This window comes from Oncorhynchus kisutch, linkage group LG11 (genome assembly GCF_002021735.2).
Source record: "Oncorhynchus kisutch isolate 150728-3 linkage group LG11, Okis_V2, whole genome shotgun sequence".
Lineage (NCBI taxonomy): Eukaryota > Metazoa > Chordata > Actinopteri > Salmoniformes > Salmonidae > Oncorhynchus > Oncorhynchus kisutch.
Genome location: NC_034184.2, coordinates 51919154 through 51931310, shown reverse-complemented (window position 1 = coordinate 51931310; position 12157 = coordinate 51919154). Strand labels below are relative to the sequence as shown.

The window sequence follows — 12157 nt, the reverse complement described above, 5'->3', positions numbered from 1 at the left end:
ATTTCACCAAGGCAGTGCAAAATGTCCAGTCAGAAAATATTGTTTCCCTTTTTCCTCGCTCTGTCATATGCATGGGCTTTATAGCCAAAAACTATTCACTTAATTTTTTTATTTTTATAAATTGGACACTCCACTATAGTGTCTAGAGGTGTATAAAAAATACAAATTCTCTCCATTCAATATGAATATGACTTTGGGCTACTACGCTTTCATCGTTCTTTGCATGAAACACAGGCATGCATGGTTAAAAACCGAATGTCCAATATAGCCTATCATAGAAGCTTTACGACAAACTATTTCCCTAATAGCTCTTGAAGGTACTGTTGTCCTAAAGTTGCCACTTTCAGTCTTGTTCTTTTTGAAAGTCAGAGGCTATAGGCCTAGGCTATTCTCAATCACAGCTTTATGAGAACTGGAACAAACAATAGACTTAGAGAAACGAGGCAAAGCAATTAGTATCCAGTTCTTTAGACTGTAGACTATGCTTCCATCCAACCCATGATTTATTATGTAACTCACTGGGACGATAAACCGAAAATTACAGACATTTCTGAGTCATACTGAAGCAATTTTGCATGTCGGTATTTTTCGATGATTACACAATATTCCTTCATGTCGTTTCATTTGAACTAAGACTACAGCAGCCAACCAGAGCTGTGTTCTATTCCATGTTCCCACACCTGTTGGCAGTTCTGAAGTGATGTTACGTGTATAGTGTATGTAAACTTCATTAGCGGGGGAAAATGAAGAGCAATGATGAACATGCAGTCCGAGAAATCCAAGAACAAATACTGTCAAAGAAGGATGCAGTGTTCGTTGTTGGGACTTACTTTGGTTTTAAACCTAGTGACATTGAGCAGCGTGAGGCAGTGTGCTTGTACTGTCGCAAAACTATAGCAACCAATCCAGGAAACACAAGCATCTTAACCTACCATTTGAAACACAGGCATGTAATACAGCATGACGAAGAAAAATGAGGCAGAGGCCAACAAGCAACATGACAGGAGCAAAGCCCAGGCAACAATCCATTATGGAATCGTTTGCTTGCAGACACACACACACACACAACTCCCTATGCAACACAAGCATTTAGCGTCACCCGCAATAACATCTGCTAAATATATGTGACTGATAACAATTGATAATTTGATTTGAATACATTCTGACTGAAGGAATGAATGAAATAACAGATGCCATAACGTACCACATTGCAAATGACATGGCCCCAATTTAAACAATTGATCAGCGGGTTCAAGAAGATGGTTCACACTCTGGACAAGAAATACAAAATGCCACGTACAAGAAATGTCATGCCAAAATAACATCGGAGCTGAAAGCGGTGTACTATTTCGTGACAACAACTGGAGCCCTACATGTAATTGACACTGCACTACATCGATGCCGATTAGAAGCTGCGCAGCTGGTGCTTGCAGACTACCACACTGGGGAGATAATAGCCCAGGCCAGGGGCTGCAAGACTCGTTAGAAGCCTGGGAAGCATCAAACATAAAGCATCAAACATAACGTTTAAAGCCACCAACCAAAATGGATGAACGCGGTTGCTGTGTTTTGGCCATCGACTTCGCCACGCGATCGGTATGCATTGTCATCAAGTTGAATAAAACCGAGCAAAAAGTTACAGGCCTACATTTTGATTGTATTTGGGGCAAATAATATGCTGCAATTACCAAACACCAATATAGTGACAGACTTGAACTTGGTTCGAAATATTATTACATTCAAAATCAGAATTAAGAAATCAATGCATAACTAAATGAATGTTTAAAATACAGGGCTCTGTCTGTAGCAGCGTTATATCAATCGTATATATCATATGATGGATCACCTGGTAACCAAATAATGGAGAGTACCTGTAGTCTTGCTAACACCAGCCTTTACATCATTGCAGCTCGCTGTGTAGTCACGTGCGGCGCAAGTCAGCCAGGCTAGAGTAACTGTGCACTTCAACCCAAAAAATAGATTGCAATTTATCAATTACGATATAGGTTTTTGTCCATGACGCCAGCTTTAGCCCGCTCCTAATCAGCCGACTGTCACTTGGTTCCATCACACACCTGTTCCATACTAAAACTCTACCAGAAAGTAATAATAGAAAGGATTGTCCCACACTTATATTTTTGTAATGATTCATCCACTTGATGCAATAATAGCGCCAATGTATAGGGCTGCCGTGCTTCAAGCTCTTAAGAAACTTAGCCGTATTTACATTATTTGCCCAGGAAATCAGAGCGGCGGTAACTCAACAGCATTACCAGCAATAAGACTTTCCCGAACCGGATGCTTTGTTCGTATCTGAAACTGAAAGTGCAAAACACCGCATTTAACCATGCAGTGACTGGGAATATGGCCGAATACAAACAGCGTAGTTATTCCCTCCGTAATGCAATCAAACAGGTAAATCGTCAGTAAAGAGAAAGTGAAGTGGCAGGGTCTAGAGACAATGGACTAAAGGGAAAACCAGCCACGTCGGAGACACAGACTTCTTGCTTTCGGACAAACTAAACACCTTCGCCCGCTTTGAGGATAATACTGCCACCAACGCGGCCCGCAACAAAGGAATGTGCGCTCTCCTTCTCTGTGGTCAACGAGAGTAAGACATTTAAGCGTGTTAACCCTCGCAGGGCTGTCGGCCCAGACGGCTTCCCTAGCCACGTCCTCAGAACATGTGCAGACCAGCTGGCTGGAGTGTTTACGGACATATTCTAACTCTCCCTATCCCAGTCGGTTGTCCCCACATGCTTCAAGATGTACACCATTGTTCCTGTAACAAAGCAACGGTAATTTAACTAAATGACTATCGCCCTGTAGCACTTCTGAGTGCTTTGCGAGAGTAGTCAAGGATCTGCCCCAACAGAACCAAAGACGATGCCATTGCTCTGCCCTATCCCATCTGAACAACAGGATTACCTATGTAAGAATGCTGTTCATTGACTATAGCAGTCAACACCATAGTACCCTCAAAGCTCATAATTTAGCTCGAGGCCCTGAGTCCGAAACCCGTCCTGGGCAACTGGGTCCTGGACTTCCTGACGGGCCACCCCCTGGTGAACCTCTTAGAACCACCCATCCATTTACAGCGAAAGCAATAAAAGCGTTTGTGTAAGTTTATCGATCGCTCGACAAAACAATAAGTACACCTAGCATCAGGTAACTTGGTCACGAAAACCAGAAAAGCAATCAAATTAATAGTTTACCTTTGATGATCTTTGGATGTTTTCACTCACGAGACTCCCAGTCAGACAACAAATGTTCCTTTTGTTCCATAAAGATATATTTTTTTTATCCAAATACCTCTGTTAGTTTGGTGCGTTTATGCCCAGGAGTCCACCGGAAAAGAGCGGTCACGACAACGCAGACAAAAATTCCAAATTATATTCATAATGTCAACAGAAACATGTCAAAAGTTTTTTATAATCAATCCTCAGGGTGTTTTTCAAATATCTATTCGATAATATATCAACCGGGACAGTTGGCTTTTCACTAGGACCGGGAGAAACAATGGTTGCCTCTCCCTTTTGCGCACAAATCACCCTGAGAGCCCCCACCTGTCCACTTACGCAATGTGGTCGTTCACACTCATTCTTCAAAATAAAAGCCTGAAACTATGTCTAAAAGCTGTTGACACCTTAGGGAAGCCATAGAAAAAGGAATCTGGTTGATATCCCTTTCAATGGGCAATAGGGATGCATAGGGACACAGGGGTTTCAAAATAAGAGTCACTTCCTGATTGGATTTTTCTCAGGCTTTCGCCTGCAATATCAGTTCTGTTATACTCAGACAATATTTTTACAGTTTTGGAAACTTTAGTGTTTTCTATCCTAATCTGTCAATTATACGCATATTCTAGCATCTGGTCCTGAGAAATAGGCCGTTTACCTTGGGAACGTTATTTTTCCAAACATAAAATAGTGCCCCCTAGTTTCAAGAGGCTGATCCTCAACACTGTGGGCCCACAAGGATGCGTGCTCAGCCCCCTCCTGTACTCCCTGTTCACCCATGACTGTGTGGCCATGCATGCCTCCAACTTAATCATCAAGTTGGCAGACGACAACAGTAGTAGGCCTGATTATCAACAATGATAAGACAGCCTACAGGGAGGAGGTGAGGGCTCGGATTGTGGTGCCAGGAAAATAACATCTCACCCAACGTTAACAAAACAAAGGAGGAAACAGCAGAGGGAGCATCCGCATCGATGGGACCACGGTGGAGACGGCGGAATGCTTCAAGTTTCTCGGCATACACATCACTGACAAACTGAAATGGTCCACCCACACAGACAGTGTTGTGAAGGCTGAAGAAATGTAGCTTGTCACCTAAAACCCACAAACTTTTATAGATGCACAATTGAGAGTGTCCTGTTGGGCTGTATCACCGCCTGGTACGGCAACTGCAACGGCCGCAACCGTAGAGCTCTCCAGAGGGTGGTGCGGTCTGCCAAACGCATCACGGGGGCAAACTACCTGCCCTCCAGGACATCTACAGCACCTGATATCACAGGAAGGTCAAAAAGATCAAGGACAACCAACCGAGCCACTGCCTGTTCACCCCGCTATCATCCAGAAGGCGAGGTCAGTACAGGTGCTTCAAAGCTGGGACCGAGATACTGAGAAATAGCCATCTCAAGGCCATCAGACTGTTAAATTGCCATCACTAGCACATAGAATGCTGCATATATACATAGACTTGAAATTACTGGCCACTTTAAAAATGTTAAAGTATTTTACATTATTCATCTCATATTCAAGTTTATTTATATTTAACCTTTATTTAACTAGGCAAGTCAGTCGCTCTGACATTGTTCGTCTAAATATTTATATATTCTTAATTCCATTCCTTTAGATTGTGTGTATTGTTAGAAATTCCTGCAATGTTGGAGCTAGAAACATAAGCATTTCTTTACATGCGCAACATCTGCTAAAGATGTGTATGTGACAAATAAAATTTGATTTGTTGCATGCGATTTAGCCCTATAGCCCAATGGTGGTTTTAGCAGTGTCTTATTTTGTATTTTTTTTAAGGATGTAATTTTTAGGGGGTTGGCCAATATATGATATGGCGCACTATCACAATCTTTTAAGAGTACACAATCACGACAGGACAAAGGTTGACATCACCCAACTCTATAACACGCAGGACAAATGCGCCGGAGTGTAAGGGCTGACGTCTTACCGGCTCTCAACCAATCATGCTATTTCTTGGTTTTTCGTGTTGTTCATAACTTGTTTTGTACATAATGTTACTGCTACCTCTTATAACCAAAAAGAGCTTCTGGACATCAGAACTGGGATTATTCACCTCAAATTGGACGAGGAGTTACACTCAATGAGTCGGACATGAAGGATATCCCACAGACACATGACCAGGCCCAAATCCCCGTGATTCGCTGGAGAAGGAAACGGAGATTGAAGCAATCACTGGAAAAGAAATGGGACGAACTGAAAGCACGTATATCCTACCAACGGGACATTGAAAACGGTAATATCTTACCGTGTAGTGGCTGTACAGCTGGAAGGTTATAGACTATCAGCAAAATAGAACACCAGCCTCTGGTAAGACAAGAGGCAGGGGCATATGCATTTATGTAAACAGCTGGTGTGCGATATCTAAGGAAGTCAAAGTTTGGCTCGCCTGAGGTCGAGTATCTCCTGATAAGCTGAAGACCACACTATCTAGCTAGAGTTTGTATTTTTCGTAGCTGTCTACATACCACTACAGAGCAAGGTTGGAACAAAAACCGCACTCAATGAGCTGTATTCCCCCATAAGCAAACAGGAAAATGCTCTCCCAGTGGCCGGTAACTTTAATGTAGGGAAAATTAAATCAGTTTTACTGAATTTCTATCAGCATGTTAAATGAGCAAACTAGAGGGGGGAAAAAAATAAAATCTAGAGCACCTTTACTCCACACACGGAGCTCTTCCTCGACCCTTCATTCGGCAAATCTGACCATAACTCTATCCTCCTGATTCCTGCTTACACGCAAAAATGAAAGCTGGAAGCACCAGTGACTCCGTTTATTTTTAAAAAAGTGGTCAGATGAAGCCGATGTTAAACTACAGGACTGTTTTGCGTGCAGACTGGAATATGCTCTGGGACTCTTTCGATGGCATTAAGAAGTGCACCACAGTCATTGGCTTCATCAATAAGTGCATCGATGACGTCGTCCCCACAGTGACTGTACGTACATACCCCAACCAGAAGCCATGATTACAGGCAACATTCGCACTGAGCTAAAGGGTAGAGCTTTCACTTTCAAGGAGCGGGACTCTAACCCGGAAGCTTATAAGAAATCCCGCTATGCCCTCCGACGAACCATGAAACAAGCAAAGTGTCAATAAAGGACTAAGATCGAATCGTACTACACCAGCTCCGAAGCTCGTCGGATGTGGCAGGGCTGGCAAACTATTAGACTACAAAGGGAAGTACAGCCGAGAGCTGCCCAGTGACACAAGCCTACCAGATGAGTTAAATGGCTAGCTAGTAAGTGGGGTGTGCGCTAATAGCGTTTTAAACGTCACTCGCTCAGACTTGGAGTAGTTATTCCCCTTGGAATAAAAGCCGCGGCTTTTGTGGAGCGATGGGTAACGCTGCTTCGAGTGTGGCTGTTGTCGATGTGTTCCTGGTTCGAGCCCAGGTAGGGGCGAGGAGAGGGACGGAAGCTATACTATTCCACTGACTATTCAATGTTCTTATAGGCACTTTAGTATTGCCAAAGGTATATGAAATACAAATTGTATAGAGAGAAATAGTCCTATAATTCCTATAAGAGGTTTTAGGTTGTAGTTATTACCTTGGAATAGTGAAGTCTCATGTTAAAAGGAACCACCAACTTTCATATGTTCTCATGTTCTGAGCAAGGAACTTAAGTTAGCTTTTTTACATGGCACATATTGCACTTTTACTTGTCCAACACTTTGTTTTTGCATTATTTAAACCAAATTGAAAATGTTTAATTTATTTGATGTATTATATTAAGTTAAAATAAGTGTTCATTCAGTATTGTTATTGACATTATTACAAATAAATAATTGTAAAACTTGTATAAAAAAAAAGTACATTTTATTTATTTTCTTTTCAAATCGGCATCGGCTTTTTTGGTCCTCCAACAATCGGCATTGAAAAATCATAATCGGCAGACCTCTACTTTGTACCTCACTATTGTTGTCACGATACCATAATTTTGACTCCGATAGCCATACCAGGTTTAGTATCACGATATCATTGGATTAAAAAGGTATATTAGCCAAAGTTACAGAATGGCACTTGATCCAGGCAGATCTTTTGAGTTCAATATCATTATATTTTAAAATGTTTTGTCAATTTTTCAGAGAATGCTATGTATGCATTAATGAATCAATTTGCTTTTACCAAACTACATAACGGTAATAATGTATTTGAATGGTAAATCTGTTGATAAACTTGGTAAATCAAGATGTCGCCAAGACCAATTCACAATACAGACTTAATTCCATCAAGTGGAGTATGGGCATACATTGAATTATTGAGCTTGTATTGGCGGATTTCATGGGGCTACATCTATTTGCCTTCCATTTGGGACTTATTTTATTGTACTTAACATGCATAGAAGAAGCAATCTTTTTTATAACAGAGTATGCTGTCTGTTTAAGACCTAATGACTCAACCTAATGGACCCCCCCCAGAGAGACCGCACAGATGTGAGGCAAGAGAGACAAAGTGAACTAATAACATTTTTGGCAGTGACTGAAAATCTGCATTTTTTGCATTATGGTTCGCATATCATCAATGTACTAGGGGAGTGAATGGATGTTGGCTTCAGCTGTAAGTTAGCAAGAAAAATTAGCCTACAAAGCTGGAAGCTACTGGTATCTTCTTGCATTGTGTTCTAGCCTGTAATGGACTGTTTTGCGAACAATAAATAACAGTTGCAACATTTCTACATCCTGTGTTGCATTATTCAAGTGTGTTAACTTCTGTGCAGCATGAGTGGGGAGATAACATGATACAGCCTAGACTCCCAGTGAGTAAAGTGGTTCCTCAGGACAGGTTAGAGCTAGCAATGAATAAGTGTAGCATGCACGGTGCACTCGCACTATAAGGGGACATCGGCTGCGCTGATAGACAGACGACCTCTCAATTAGTAGACGACGTGAAACATGACAGAAGTACAGAAAGTTTTATGTTCTTAGTATAGAAACATACTAAAATTGCAGTATACCGTGCAACACTACATCAATATGCGATTTTACGTGTTTATTTTTTGTTAGAGAGTGGACCTCAAAACGTAAATAGCATCTCATAGTTATGCATTGTTTCTAACAAATCTGAAATGGTCACGGCACAGAATACAATTTGAAACCTGAAGGCACACATGCTTGAAAACAAGTAATAAAAGCATTACGATGGCTTTGAGTATCTTATGTTGGCTTCAAGTAAAGATATTGCATTCTGGGCCATGCTCAGGGATCATAAAGCAGTCAGAGAGGATGACACGCTCACCCCAGACAGCCAGTTCTTTTCTGCATGGCCAGTCATCGGTGCATATTGAAGCAGGATTGGGCTGCTGCAGAGCCCCGGTCTGTGTGACAGAGGGCCCCCGCTGAGCACATTTGCTCTGGAGCACTTAAGCACCAGGCATGACACTCCAGACAGGGTCAGCCTCCAACCAACCAGACCCTGACTAATAGTAGCATTAGAACACAGGGCGGCAGGTAGCCTTGCGGTTAAGAGCTTTGGGCCAGTAACTGAAAGGTTACTGCGGTTTTGAATCCGAGCCGACTGGGAGAAAAATTTGAAGATGAGCCCTTGAGGAAGTCACTCTGGATAAGAGCATCTGCTATCTTTTGTAAACATGACAAACTACACCAAGAGAGGGAAAGACACATTGTGTCAGATCGTCGAATGAGCATTCAAATACATTTTTACATTGCCAAATTATTAGATGTCTGCAAAAAATGTACTTGTTTTTTTTGCACACTTTAAAAATCAGTGTGGACCAAACTGACGCGCTCTCCCCACTACTTATTGTTTCTGCAGTGAGTATTCACCCTCTTTAGAGAATGATGCAGTATATCTGCAGAAAAACATTGAGACCTCAAAAAAGAGGTGTGCAAATCAGGGAGACAAATGAACGTCTCTTTCACCGTTGAGATGGGAAACATTGCCCGTGCTACTTCAATGGGACGCACGGTGCAATCTGGGCGATTCTGAGTGAATGGGAGTCTATTGAGCATTATCTCAAAAACCCAACATTAGCACAAAATTCAACAAATATTTTCAGAGATGTGAGAATTAACTTGCTTACCTGTAATATTGTATAGCTTTGGAATCTTGACAATACGTACTATTGAGGAAAACAGGCACGTTTCAACATATAAACCGACTTTGAGAAGGGATCGCGTGACGAGTAGCTTAGCAACTGTGTGACGCTGCATGACAACGTGAACGTGATTGGTCGACAGTGCTGGGTCAGGCGTTACACTGACGCAAAATATGATCAATGGCTTTCGAGATCAGACATCCTGGAGTTGTGACATCATCCAGCATTGAAATCTGACATGTATGATATCTAAAAGTCGTATTCCTATTAAAATTCCAGTGTACTGAGAGCAACTTTACCACAGTTCTAAGTCATACAGGCCAGGCCGGATGTCAGCCAGCTTGAACGCCAATAACTCAGATTCACGTGAAAACATGAAATGACCCAGAAAATCAAGACAAATCAAAACAATAACACTCAAAATGGGTGACCATTTCCTTTAATGCAGACATGGCTGTCACTCATTATATATATACAGTGGGGCAAGAAAGAAAGCCACCAATTGTGCAAGTTCTCCCACTTAAAAAGATGAGGCCAGTAATTTTCATCATGGGTACACTTCAACTATGACAGACAAAATTAGAAGAACAAAAATCTAGAAAATCACATTGTAGGATTTTTAATGAATTTATTTGCAAATTATGGTGGAAAATAAGTATTTGGTCAATAACAAAAGTTTCTGAAAACTTTGTTATATACCCTTTGTTGGCAATGACAGAGGTCAAACGTTTTCTGTAAGTCTTCACAAGGTTCTCACACACTGTTGCTGGTATTTTGGCCCATTCATCCATGCAGATCTCCTCTAGAGCAGTGATGTTTTGGGGCTGTTGCTGGGCAACACGGACTTTCAACTCCCTCCCAAAGATTTTCTATGGGGTTGAGATCTGGAGACTGGCTAGGCCACTCCAGGACCTTGAAATGCTTCTTACAAAGCCACTCCTTCGTTGCCCGGGCGGTGTGTTTGGGATCATTGTCATGCTGAAAGACCCAGCCACGTTTCATGTTCTTTGGAATCAACTCAGCATTCTTTGTCCTCCAAACATGACGAGTTGAGTTTTTACCAAAAAGTTATATTTTGGTTTCATCTGAGCATATGACATTCTCCCAATCTTCTTCTGGATCATCCAAATGCTCTCTAGCAAACTTCAGACGGGCCTGGACATTTTCTGGCTTAAGCAGGGGGACACGTCTGGCAGTGCAGGATTTGAGTCCCTGGCGACGTAGTGTGTTACTGATGATAGGCTTTGTTACTTTGGTCCCAGCTCTCTGCAGGTCATTCAATAGGCCCCCCCATGTGGTTCTGGGATTTTTGCTCTCCTTTCTTGTGATTATTTTCAACCCACGGGGTGAGATCTTGCGTGGAGCCCCAGATCTAGGGAGATTATCAGTGGTCTTGTATGTCTTCCATTTCCTAATAATTGCTCCCACAGTTGATTTCTTCAAATCAAGCTGCTTACCTATTACAGATTCAGTCTTCCCAGCCTGGTGCAGGTCTACAATTTTGTTTCTGGTGTCCTTTGACAGCTCTTTGGTCTTGGCCATAGTGGAGTTTGAAAATTGAAAATCCTACAATGTGATTTTCTGGATTTTTTTCTCATTTTGTCTGTCATAGTTGAAGTGTACGTATGATGAAAATTACAGGCCTCTCATCTTTTTAAGTGGGAGAACTTGCACAATTGGTGGCTGACTAAATACTTTTTTGGCCCACTGTATATATATGTGTGTTTTAAATGCAAATGTAATGATATTGAACTCAAGACACCAAACGACTGAAGAAGTAGCTGAGTTGATCTGTCAGAATCAAGTGCCATTCTGTGACTGGCTAATATGCCTTGATATCGAGTATCATGATACTAAAATTGGTATCGAAATCAAAATTCTGGTATCATGACAACATTACCACACAGTCAGGCACCACTACCAATATGGAAGACCTCAGAAGAAAAGGCAGCTCACTCCTAGGTTGGACAACCTGTGGGTGTATGCATACACAGGTAACCTGTTAGTCAAGTGTACATACAATTGAAGTCGGAAGTTTACATACACTTAGGATGGAGTCACTAAAACTCATTTTTCAACCACTCCACAAATTTCTTGTGGCAAGTCAGTTAGGACATCTACTTTGTGTATGACAAGTCATTTTTAAAACAATTGTTTACAGAGATTATTTAACTTATAATTCACTGTATCACAATTCCAGTGGGTCAGAAGTTTACATACACTAAGTTGACTGTGCCTTTAAACAGCTTGGAAAATTCCCCAAATTATGTCATGGCTTTGGAAGCTTCTGATAGGCTAATTGACATCATTTGAGTCAATTGGAGGTGTACCTGTGGATGTATTTCAAGGCCTACCTTCAAACTCAGTGGGAAAATCAAAAGAAATCAAAAGAAAATCACCCAAGACCTCAGACAAAAAGTTGTGTGAAAAGAAGTGTGGTTCATCCTTGGGAGCAATTTCCAAACGCCTGAAGGTACCACGTTCATCTGTACAAACAATAGTAAACAAGTATAAACACCATGGGAGCACACAGCCGTCATACTGCTGAGGAAGGAGACTCATTCGGTCTCCTTGTGGTGAACGTACGTTGGTGCGAAAAGTGCAAATCAATCCCAGAACAAAAGCAAAAGACCTTGTGAAACAGGTACAGGTAACAGGTATCTATATCCACAGTAAAATGAGTCCAATATCGACATAACCTGAAAGGCCGCAAAGCAAGGAAGAAGCCACTGCTCCAAAACCGCCAAAAGAAAGCCAGACTACGGTTTGCAACTGCCCATGGAGACAAAGATCGTCCTTTTTGGAGAAATGTCCTCTTGTCTGATGAAACAAAAATTGA

General features: G+C 41.6%; 1 protein-coding gene across 2 annotated transcripts in view; it reads right to left on the bottom strand.

Annotated features, from left to right (window-relative positions):
* The window catches only part of LOC109899554 (WW domain-containing adapter protein with coiled-coil-like), a 68596-nt gene that overhangs the window by 16545 nt on the left and 39894 nt on the right, over positions 1–12157 (bottom strand). The window lies entirely within an intron of this gene.